Genomic DNA, 12,404 nt, shown 5'->3' on the forward strand with positions numbered 1-12,404 from the left:
AGCCACTGCACTCCAGTCTGGGCGACAGTGAGACTCCAACTCAAAAAAAAAAAAAATTATAATCAGATACCAGGTGACTCCACAATCTTTATGAGAAACAGTGTTGCTATTGAGACTAAGTGCTACAGCCACTCAACCTTCAGTGCCTTGCCAACCACCTAAGGTGAGTAATCATCATGATGTCACAATATGGCATGAATTATGTGTGCTTCATTTCTTCTCAGCAAGATTATCCATGTGCTCTTGAAGTCTATGAACAACCAATTTTCAGGATTTCATTTTGAGTGTGTGTATGTGGTGAGATTGTTTTAAGTAATTGGCTCACACAATTGTGGAGGCTTGGCAAGTCCAAAATCTGATAAGGTAGGGTAAACAGGTAGAATACTTAGGGGAAAGTTGCAGTTGGAATCTACAGGCAGTCTGTAGCTATAGAACCAGGAAGAACCAATGTTTCACATGAAGTCTAAAGATCATCTGCTAGATAATTTTATTTTGCACACTCAAGTTGACATAAACTGAAGAGTGCTCATTTACAAGTGTGTGGGTAAGCAAATGGCAAGTGATAGTATAAGAACTCGGAGCTAGCAACAGTGGAGCTATCATGACTCCTAAGCTGAGAAGTTTGAGGGGAAAGAGGTTTAAAAAGTCACATAGACAAGGCCACTTTACAAGGAAGAGTGAGATTTTGTCAAGGAGCATAGCATACGCAAAGTGACCTCCCACAAAGAACAATAAAGGGAATAATTACCCTGACCTCTTCTCCCTCCTTCTGATCTCCTGTAGATTTTCTCCTTGGCTGAACCCATCTGGAAACTAGAGGACATGGAACCCCCTGTAATCCATATAGGTCAGCTTTTCAAGGCAAAAAGAAGGGTAGATTATGGATGTGATTTGCATTTCCCTGATGATTAGTGGTGCTGAGCATTTTTAAAATACCTCTTGACCATTTGTATGTCTTCTTTTAAGAAATGTTAATTCAAATCATCTGCCCACTTTTTAATGGAATTTTTTTTGCTGTTGAGTTATTTGAGATTCTTGCATATTCTAGATATTAGTCCCATGTCAAATAGATAGATAGTTTGAAAATATTTCAGCCGGGCTTGGTGGCTCAGCCTGTAATCCCAGCACTTTGGGAGGCCTAGGCTGGTGGATTGCCTGAGCCCGCGGGGTCGAGACCAGCCCGGGCAACTTGGTGAGACTGCCTCTCTACAATAAATTAAAAAAAAAATTAGCTGGGCATGGTAGCACATGCCTCTAGTTCCAGCTACTTGGAAGGCTGAGACGGAAGGATCGCCGGAGCCCAGCAGGTCAAGGCTGCGTTGGCCGGGAGCGTGCCACTGCATTCCAGTCTGGGCGACAGAATGAGACTCCACCTCAAAAAAAAAAAAAAAAAAAAAAAGAAAGAAAATATTTTCTCCTATTTTATAGGTAATATCTTCACTCTGTTAATTGTTTCCTTCACCGTGAAGAAGCATTTTAATTTAATATAGTCCCATTTGTCTATTTTGTGTTGTTGTTGCCTGTGCTTTTGAGGTTTTAGCCTTGAAATCTTTGCCTAAACTAATGACCTGGAGTGTTTTGCCTATGTTTTATTTTAGTAGTTTAATAGTTTCAGGTCTTATGTTTAAGTCTTTGATCAATTTTTAGCTTTTTTGTATGGTGACAGATAGAGGTTCAGTTTCACTTTTCTGCATATGGATATCTTGTTTTCCAAGTACCATGTATTGAAGAGAGTGTCCTTTCTCCAGTATATGTTCTTGGTGACTTTGTCAAAACCAGTCGGCTGTAAATATGTGGATTTATTTTGTGGTTATCTATTCTGTTCCATTGGTCTATATGTCTGTTTTTATACCAATATCATGGTGTTTTGGTTACTATAAGTTGCAGTATATTTTGAGGTCTAGTAGTATGATGCCTTCATCTTTGTTCTTTATGCTCCATATTACTTTGGCTATTCGGGGTCTTTTATAGTTCTATACAAATTTTAGGATTGTTTTCTCTAATTCTGTAAAGAATGTCATTGTTATTCTGATGGGTATTGTATTGAATCTGTAGATTGTTTTGAGAAGTATGATAATTTTAATGATATTGATTATTTCTAATCATGAGCATGAGATGTCTTTCCACTTAGTTGTATTCCATTCAATTTCTTTTATCAATGTTTTGTAGCTTCCCTTGTAGAGATCTTTCTCCTCCTTGGTTAAATTTATTCCTAGGTATTTTATTTTTCTGTATCTATTGTAAATTGGATTGCTTTCTTGATTTCTTTCATAGCTAGTTCATTATCTGTATATATAAAGGTCACTAATTTTTGTATGCTGATTTTCTGTCCTGCAACTTTCCTAAATTTATTAATCAGATCTAAGAGTTTTTAAAATAGATCTCTAGATTTTTTCTAGGCGTAAGATTATGTCATCTGCAAAGAGGGACAATTTAACTTTCTGTTTTCCAATTTCAATACCGTTTATTTCTTTCCTTTGCCTAATTACTCTGGGTAGGGCTTTTAGTACTATGTTGACTAGTCGTGGTAAAAGTTGACATTCTATACAATGTATTTTGATACCTTAAAAATACTAAAAGAAAATACTCTGAAGTTAGACTATCTACCCAGCAAAAAATATCTTTTAAAAATAAAGGTAAAACAATAAAAGTTCGTTCAAATAAAAATGAAGAAAGTTATTAGCAGAGGTACACTTCTAAATTTATTATTTTGACAAAATACTAATACTTTAAGATATAAAATTGAATGATGCCAGAAGAAATAAAGAGTAACTAAAAGGGTACATTTAATGAGTATGAGCACTATAAAACAATGATAATAACATCTATAAAGTTTAAAATAAGTGCCAAATTAAAATAAAGGATAACAATAGCATATAAATTGAGAGAAGGATAAATTGTGTTAAAGTATTCAAAGGTCCTTTTATTGTCCAGGAAGTGGACAGAAGTATCTAATAATATGACATTTTGATAAATCAAGAATGCATTTTGTATAGGATAAAACTAAAGAAAAAGTTTTTTAAGGTGTTTAACCATTAAGCTAATGGAATATAGAAATAGGATTTTTAAAATACTCAATTAACCTGAAAGAGAGCAAGAAAAGAAAAGAAAAGAGAACATAGTAAAAGTAGAACAAATAGGTCAGATAATAAGATGACCGATTCAAATCTAAATATATCATAGGATAATAAATCAAAATAGATCATATGCTCCACTTAAAAAAAGAGGCAGAGCAAAACATATCCCACCTATATGCTGATTACAAAGGTCTTATAAAAAATATCAATGAAGTGGGAGCCGGGCTCAGTGGCTCAGCCTGTAATCCCATGCCTTTGGAGGCTGAGGTGAGTGGATTGCCTGAGCCTGCGGGTTCGAGACCCGCCTGGGCAGCGAGACCTCATCTCTACAATAAATAAAAACATCAGCTGGGTGTGGTAGCGCATGCCTGTAATTCCGGCTACTCGGAAGGCTGAGGCGGAAGGATCGCCGGAGCCCAGCAGGTCGAGGCTGCGGTGGCTGGGAGTGGCCACTGCACTCCAGTCTGGGTGACTGAGTGAGACTCCAACTCAAAAAAAAAAAAAAATCAATGATACAGAAAAACTTAAGCTTAAAGTACAAAGAATGGAAAAAATATACCAGAAACATTATTCAAAGCTGGCATACATACATATATAAATACACATACATATATATTAATATCAATAAAGTAGCTTCCAAGGCAAAAGACATTATTAGAGGAAAGGAGATACATTTTACAATGACAAAAAAAGTCAATTCCCTAGGTAAACATAAAGGTCCCAAATTGTATGCATTTAAAGTTACTTCAAAACATGGGGAGCAAAAATAAATACAATTTTAAAATGAAATTGATAAATTCACTCAATAGATGACACAATCAGCAAAAAAAATACTTCGGAAAGAATATAAAAATTGAGAACATAATCAACATATTTTATCTAATTGATGTGTTATGTGAACTAGATTATCTTGCTTGAGGAATTAAATCGGCATTAATTTTATATACAATGATTATAATATGGTGATCGATAGTATGTCTAGTTTTGTAGCTAACAGTCATTCCATTTGAAACCACAGAGAAACACATACTCCCTTAAGAGAAACCCTTTCTAGAATCGGAAAGTATTTTACTTTGGAACTATTTATCTTTGTGAACAAGAGTTTATTGGTCAAGTTACAAGGTACCACTTTGGGAATAAAAACTTTATATATTTAAATAAGATATTTAAAATCAGTTATTAATGCTGTCACTAGTGGATCATGATATGTTACGTAAATAAATATTGATGGAACTCTTCCATTTAAAGTGCTAACCTTGCTACCCTACAGGCTCTGTTTCAGACACTTGCTTCTATAATTCTTTTTTTTTTTTGAGCCAGAGTCTCACTCTGTCACCCAGGCTGGAGTGCAGTGGCACACTCATGGCCACCGCAGCCTCGAACTGCTGGGCTCAGGTGATTCTTCTGCTGGAACTACAGGTGCACTATCACCCTCCGCTATTTTTGATTTATTATAGAGACGAGGCCAAGTTGCCCAGGCTGGTCTAGAACCCCTGATCTCAGGCAATTCTCTTGTCTCGGCCTCCCAAAGTGCTGGGATTACAGGTTTGAGCCACTGTGCCTGGCCTCTATAATTCTTTAGTTTCTAGGATGTAAACCACTGTATTCAAGATTCTCACAAAGTACTATTTCAAGGCTTTTGTAATATCTGGTCCCAGTATGACAGAATGAGGTTTTCTTCCATAGTACAAGCCATTATTACAAAAGAAAATTGCAAGGTAATACAATTTCTCCAATTACCAGAGCTAATTATCAAAAGTAGAACACTGATTTTTAAATTACCTTACTTAGGATGAACATTGATCAATGATGGGGCAGGGAATAGAAGATAGAAATGTAGCAGGAAGTTACTATGCTGGGATATGCTATCTTCCATTTCCAAGGCACAGATCATGAATGTAGATATGTGAGGAGAAATGTCCTGACGATGAGAATTGCTATGCTATAAAATTAGTCTTTGGATAATTGAAAAAAATAGGATGTTAACCCCGGCTGCAAATCTGGATCAAACGATGAGCTCTTTAAAAATATCTATGCTAAACCCCACTTCTGAGAGAGTCTCATTTAATGGGTCTAGAGTGGGACTTGGCATCAGTAATTCTTTAAAAGACTCCCTAGGTGAGTGATTACAACATGCAGTCGGAGTTGAGAACCCTTGGTGTAAAGTCTTTTTATTTCCCATTCCAGATGTCATTAAAACAATGTAAATTCACTTTTGCTGGTAAGGCTTAAACAGAGTTCTGCTAGAAGTTAGAATAACACATTCTGTTGTTTCTTGGGGATGTGTGTGTGTGTGTGTGTGTGTGTGTGTGTGTGTGTGTGTGTGTGTGTGTGTGTGTGTCTCCTATGGGTTAGTCATTTATTCATTCAACAAATGTTTACCTAGCACCCACTGTGGTCAAACATTGTGTTAGAAAAGTGGTTCTCAACCAGGGCATGTTTTCTCCCAACTGTTACCCTCAACATGGGGATATGTGGAAATGCCTGGTGACATTTTTGAATGTCATAAGCAAGGTGAGTACTACTGAGTTATAGTAGGTAGAGGCTGCTAAACCTCCCACAATGTACAAGACAGTCCCCCACAATAAGTTATTTGGCTTAAAAAGGAAATGATGCCGAGGTTAAGAAATCCTGTGTTAGAAGATGGGGTTGAACAGGAAAAATTTCCTATCTCTTGGATTTTGTGATCAAGTAGGAAAGGCAGACAATACACAAATAACATATATATGTATATAACCTATGTATATATACTTCCATATGCATATATGATGTGAGGCAGTTATAAGTGTTATAAAGAAGACTGAAGTAGAATAAGGGAATAGAGAGATTGGGGCAAGACTATTTTAGATAAGGAAATGAGGAAAGGCCTCTCTAAGAAAATGATATTTAGACATTCACTTGAATGATGTAAAGAAGACAGATGAGAATTTGGATGTTAGATTAGAAGTTATATTTGAAGTTTTAAGTCACATGAGAGGGACAACTTGTCTTTTTCAGAATGTGGGGAAGAAAATTAATTAGAAAAATATGGTAAAATGTCAGGCAACTCAACTACATTTTATGTTCATAATTTTAAAATGATACCAGCCATCAAGTTTGCAGTCTCTAGCCATGTTCAGCTCTTGGAAGCATATGCAGAAGAGTACGGTTAACCAGGCTTGAGATTTTTCTAGGTGATCATGGCCCTTGAGGGCACTTTCAAGGGAAGGATTTGGCTGATAGATCATGGATTGTAAACTGAGTAAGTAGTGAGGGACAGTGAAAAAGTGATGAGACCATTGAATTCCAGGTCCAAATGGGGTAAAAGAATCACTAGAAAAAGTGAGATGGAAGAAAAGAGATTAAAGATCAGAAAGTTAGATCATTAAAAATAAAGTGTTTTTGAAAACAACATCTAAGCAACAAGGAGGATCTTCTACTTGGTGTCTCTTTTATATCCTACTGTGGGGCATTGCGGACAGGAAAAGAATATAAAAAGCTTTGTGTCAGTGTCAGCTGGGGGACAATTTTTTAAAAGTCAAGTTTTATTATTTGAACTTCATATTTTTCCTGGATTTTTGTTATGTGGAGTGGAGAGTATGAGTAAATAGGGACAACTGAGTACAAAGCCTAGAGTACAATATCACAATAAACATATTGGGGAGGGGGAGGTAAGTGGGCACCAGGGAAAAATAAAAAGACTTTTCTATATAGGTTAATTCCTTTTCTCCAGATACTCATAGATTCTGTATGAGACATCTATCTTATATCCTTTCCTCTTTTTTTCACCCTTGTCTTTGTCATGCATTTTATTATGTTTTAGTATTTGTTTGTGTAGATAAAAGTGAAATCACAGTTATACCTCTGGCATACTCTGCCTGTTGATACAATATAATTGCATAATCACAATAAGAATGCTTTTGTTGAATGTTCAGAGGACTGTTTTTCTGTGTGTGTTTTCGTTTCTCTTGCTCCTGTCATTTTTAGCAAAGGTTATATTTTTTTAACTATTTAAAAAAAATTTTACTTTTGTTATGGATAATCCATGCCTTACCTCATCCACATATTACAAACTTCAATATCAACACTCAAAATATTTCCATCCCTCAATGTTTCTTATTTAGTGTCTGTCTTTTAGTGAAAAGAAATGCTGACCTTTTGATACAGATGATATAATCTGACCCTGATGTCAGTTACAGCTTTATTACACTGAAGGGAACCATAAACTGAATAAGAAAAATAAATGTACTGCATGAATCAGTTCTGTACTGTTTCAGAGAAAGAGCAGGTGCAAGGACACCCATTTAGTCTCACCCAGATCTTAATTTCTGTGATTCTTCTAAACCATGTCTCATGAAGGACATTTCTTGGTGCTTTTGAAGAGCTAGAGTAATGTATTTACAAGCATAAAATGGCTTCATTAAGTTTAGTCATTTTGCTCATCAAAAATCTGCAGCCTTATCAGAGGGAATCATTCATTGTCAAAGTCTATATGCTAATGGCCCTCTTCATAGTCAAAGCACATTTTAAATATTTATTCATAAGCCAGATGAGGACTTTTAAGGTGGTTAATTTTAAAACAAAATGACCTTTGTACGCAGAGAAAAAAAATTTACTGAATATGAACAAAATGAGCATTTGTGTCCTGGTTTCCACATAATAGAGCATTTGCTAAGCACCAGTGCCAATCATGTATGTGTATTCAGCCCCTGATGCAGCCCAGGTTTTTAAATTCATAATCAAATATAAACATATATAGATTGACCTCAGTTGACATTAAGGAATTTGGATGAGATTTCCCATTGTAACAACCATCATATTCCCTCCTCCTTAGGCAAAGACATGGATGATACAGATGTTAAACAAGTACTGAAGCAACATGATTAAACACATTTATTATTCTTTAATGGGATGTTCCCAGGCATAAAAATTAGGGATCAGCACTGACAAAAACATTCAAGGTTCAGTTACTTCCTTTCAGCTTTATTTGAAGAACAATGCAAGCTGTTTATGAAGGATTTTCTGTTCACACGATCTTCATTTTACCCTGAGTTAATGTTTGAAGGAATGGGGGATTTGGAGCCCAGAGAAATCAGATCAGTGTAGCAGGATTGTGTTCAGATTTGGAGGCCTCACTGGGGGCTTTCCACGAGGATTATATCTCCTGGATTTATTTTGACATTAGGCTTTTGACTGTTTCTTTCAGAAATCATCAGAAAGTAAAGAAAGCATTCAGACTGGCAGAAAAAGTCCCTCAATAAACAAATTAGAGCCTCTGTAACTTGATGGTCTCCATCCACAATGATGTTCTCAGAGCAGTAAGGAGCACTCTGATGATTCACTAATCTACTCAGCTCTGGTTCTCCACCAAGGCCGTTTCAAACATTTTCCCACTCTCTAACCCTCTGACTCCAGAACACTCTTGTCTCTATCAGTGTTATTACTTTTCACTTTAATGAGAAACAATCTATCACATGAGGGCTCCTTTAACTTCTTGCCATTGAGTGAAGAAACGCACTTGCATGCCTAACTATTCTTTGCTTCCTTTATAAAAGAAGTGGTAATCCCTCTACTGGATCTTTGACATTTTTTTCTTTTCACTTCTTTCTTATTCACAGACCATGGAAATACATTTATCTTCTTCTTTCTCCTTTGTTTTTAATCTCATTCATTTCAGTGTTTATTGTAACTGCTAAATCGCTTGCCTTGTATCTCTCACTCAAATGTAAACTTCATGAGAATCAGGGAATAAGTCTGTTCTGCTCCCATTGCATTTCTAGTGCAATGATCAATGCCTAATTCAATAAATGTTTCTTTGTGCTTTTTTTTAAATTAATGAATGAGAGATAAGAGGGATGTGTAGTAAGGTAAAGTGGTTTTCTAAATCCCAGAGTGCTTTACAATTCAATTTCAATAATTCTGGGGTTTTTGGGGGGTCCCATATGACAGTCTATATTGATAGGTAGTCTTTAAGCAGTAAATCAGTGGTTTGTTAGAAGATTTATTGCTTGTCTATTTCTAACTCAGCACAGAGTCTATGGCCTAAACCAGTTGTTTGGCATACTGGACAGAACCAACAAAGAAAGAGTAGCTTAAAAAAAGAAGACAAAATGACTTATGTAGAGTTATCCCTGAACAGGTGAAAAGTGATGACCACCAGGGCACAAGAAAATGAAGTAGTTTTAATTAGAAGACAGGGTACTTCTCCACTAAGTTGGAAAGATAAAAAGTAAGGGTGGGAATAGATAAACATAAATTTTCAGGAAAGAAGGGAGAGGGAAAAGAAAAGCAAAATGGAGAGTTCCCATGTTATCACCTCTATATATAGTACAAAGTTACATTGCGTAAGGTGCTCTGCAGTCACATTGTAAAGAGTGAGGAGAGAGATGAACATTAATAGCTACTATCAGATGAAGAGAGGGAGGATTTATTCTAGTATTGAGGACCAACTAAAGCTGAGGATGATAAGTTTAGAGTGGTAGTTCATACTTTGCCCAGTTACCAAAGGGTTGCTAATGTGTAAATTTCCCAGTAAATTATTTATCAGAAAAATAGATAATAAGACCTAACTTGAGAAGAAAACGATGCGAACGAAAATGCTTTGATAGAATTATACTTACTTATTCTATCAAATTTATTGGAGTATTGCATAATACATGTTAGATATAAATAACATGGTTGAACATGGTGTACTTCCCTTGCCCCCAAAATCATTCATCCATTTACATATAAAATAAAAGTGAAAGTACAAAAGGTCAATTCCAGAAAACAATGTGCCAACCACTAAGAGGAAAAAAAAGAAAACCCAACTATTTAAGGCTTATCATTTAGAGGTTATATTTTAGGTTCAAATACAATGAATCATTCACTCCCAGGTAGCACATATTATGTTGTGAATCTTTCTTGAAGGGGTGTAGGAGGAAAAAAGCAGTATAAAATCTGGTTGTGTGTCACCTTTCATCTAAGTCAACTAAAACAAATGTTGGTGCTATGTCTTTGCCCAGTAGACTAAGACTTTTTAAAAAATTTTGGTGGGGACCAAAAGGAGGCCCAAACTTTACCTGTATGATGACCACATATGTACCTAACCCTGAATTATACCCCACATCTTTAAAATTAAAAAGTAAAAAAAAAAAAAATACATTGGAACAAAATTAAATACATACTACCTTTATTTTAGATAACTATTTCAATAAATGCTTGGTGATGGCCTACTATATTCTAACATCGGCCTGATCTTTGAGGTATGGGAAAAGAAGGAAAAAGTGACGCTTCAGCTTGGCTGATTCTTGGAGGTATGGTAGGTGTTAACCAGACTAAGGAAGGCAGAACTATCAGGAAGAAATAACATCATGTGCAAAGGCAGAGAGGCATGAAAAGCACATTGCATGTGGAAAACTACAAATTCCTCAGTTTGACTAAAGAAAGGGTACTTATGGAGATGTCAATTAGGGAACCCTTAATATATATGGGGTAGTTGTATACAGAGAGAAAAAAAGCACAGAGGCTGAAATACTAGGAAATACATCAAGAGATGGGCGGTAGAAGAGTCCACAAAAGACAGGGAAATAACAATTATAGAAGAAACGATATTGTGCACATGCGCATGCGCACATACGCGCACACACCCACCCACACACCCACATACACACGGTAATAGAGTAGGCAAATTGTGTTGACTCTAATTTTTTAGCCCTTCCTATATCTACTCCCATTGTCATGTACATTTTTATTGCACTCTCACTCTGACTCTAGGCTCAATCATATGATATGCTTTAGCCAATGAAATGTTAGCAGATGTGACACAAACAGAGGTTTGAAAAGCAGCTTGCACAATTGGGCCTGTACTTTTGTGTCTCTGCCATGAGAAGGACAAGCCTGGGTAGCTCACTGCTCACAGTAGGATAAGTCATTCCAGCTTAAGCCTAGCCTAGGTTAATCAACTCCCATCTGACCCACAGACTTGTTGAGATCATAAGTAATTGGTGTTTAAAGTTACTGAATTTTGGAGTGGTTTGCTATGCAGCAATAGCTGACTAATACACAGCGATTTCAAGGAGGGAGTGATCAGCGGTGTGAAATGCCAGAGAAATAAGATAAGATAAAGATTAAGATGAGCACATTGAATTAGGCAATTAGAAGAATTCTGCTCCTTAATCAGAGCAACTTTAATGGAGTAGTGGGTTCAGAATCACAACTGCAGAAGATTTGAAGAGTGTAAAAATAGAACAATCTTCTCTTTTGTGGAGATAGAATAAATGTAATGTTGAGAGGTAGAGGGTGATAGCTAGAGGGATATGAATAAAGAGAAAGGGTGCTATTTGAAGATAGTGGAGATGTAAGTACATTTATATACTTAAGAGACAGAACCAGCAAACAGAAAGTAATTGAAAACACAGAAGGAATGGCTTATGCAGAGTGATCCCTGAACAGGTGACAGGTTATGACCACCAGGACACAAAAAAAAGAAGTTAATTTTAATTAGAAGACAGGGTACTTCTCCACTGAGCTGGAAAGATTAAAAAATAAGGGTGGGAATATATAAACATAAGTTTTCAACAAAGAAGGGAGGGGGAAGGAAAAATGAAATGGGGGGTTCCCATATTATGACCTCTATATAAAGTACAAGGTTATATTGGGTAGTGAATTGTGCAGAGACACGTTGTAAAGAGTGAGGAGAGTGATAAACATTAATAACTGCTATTGGATGAAGGGAGGGAAGATTTATTCCAGTATTGAGGAACAACTGAAGCTGAGGATGATGAGTTTAGAGTGGTAAAAATACATGCTTTTATGATTTCTCTAGACAGCCTTTGTAATTCAGATCTAGGAGAAGATAAGCAGTTAGATAGAGTCTAGTTTGGAATATTTCAGTATTTCAATATTTTAGTGTTATAGAAAGCAAGAGGTATTGAATACAGAAGTACTAATTAGGAAAATACATTGCATTAGTACTATTGTACAGTATAGCTGCAAATAATAGAAAACCTTACCATACTTATATGTAGTAGTTTAAATAAGTAAGAGTTTTTCCTCATACAACAAAAATCCTGAAGAAGGGGTCTAGGGTCATGCTTTGACTCCACAGTATCATCACTGTAACATTAATATACCGTTCTTCTTCCTCAATCTTGTTACATGGCTTTGATCTTTGTTGTTAATATATAACTGCTGAGCAAGTCCATCATTATTCTGAGTTTCAAGTAGGAAGAAGGAAAGAGTCAATAGCTTTCTCTTAATAAGGTGTTACTGTGGGAAGGGAAGCCTTTCATGGGGACCTTCTCTAACCTTTTTGGACAGAAGTCTGTCACGCTGCATCGCTTGTTGCAAGGAAGACCATAATGTCAA

Source organism: Carlito syrichta, unplaced genomic scaffold (assembly GCF_000164805.1).
Source record: "Carlito syrichta isolate Samal-C Ts95f unplaced genomic scaffold, Tarsius_syrichta-2.0.1 Scaffold311953, whole genome shotgun sequence".
In the NCBI taxonomy this organism is placed as follows: Eukaryota; Metazoa; Chordata; class Mammalia; order Primates; family Tarsiidae; genus Carlito; species Carlito syrichta.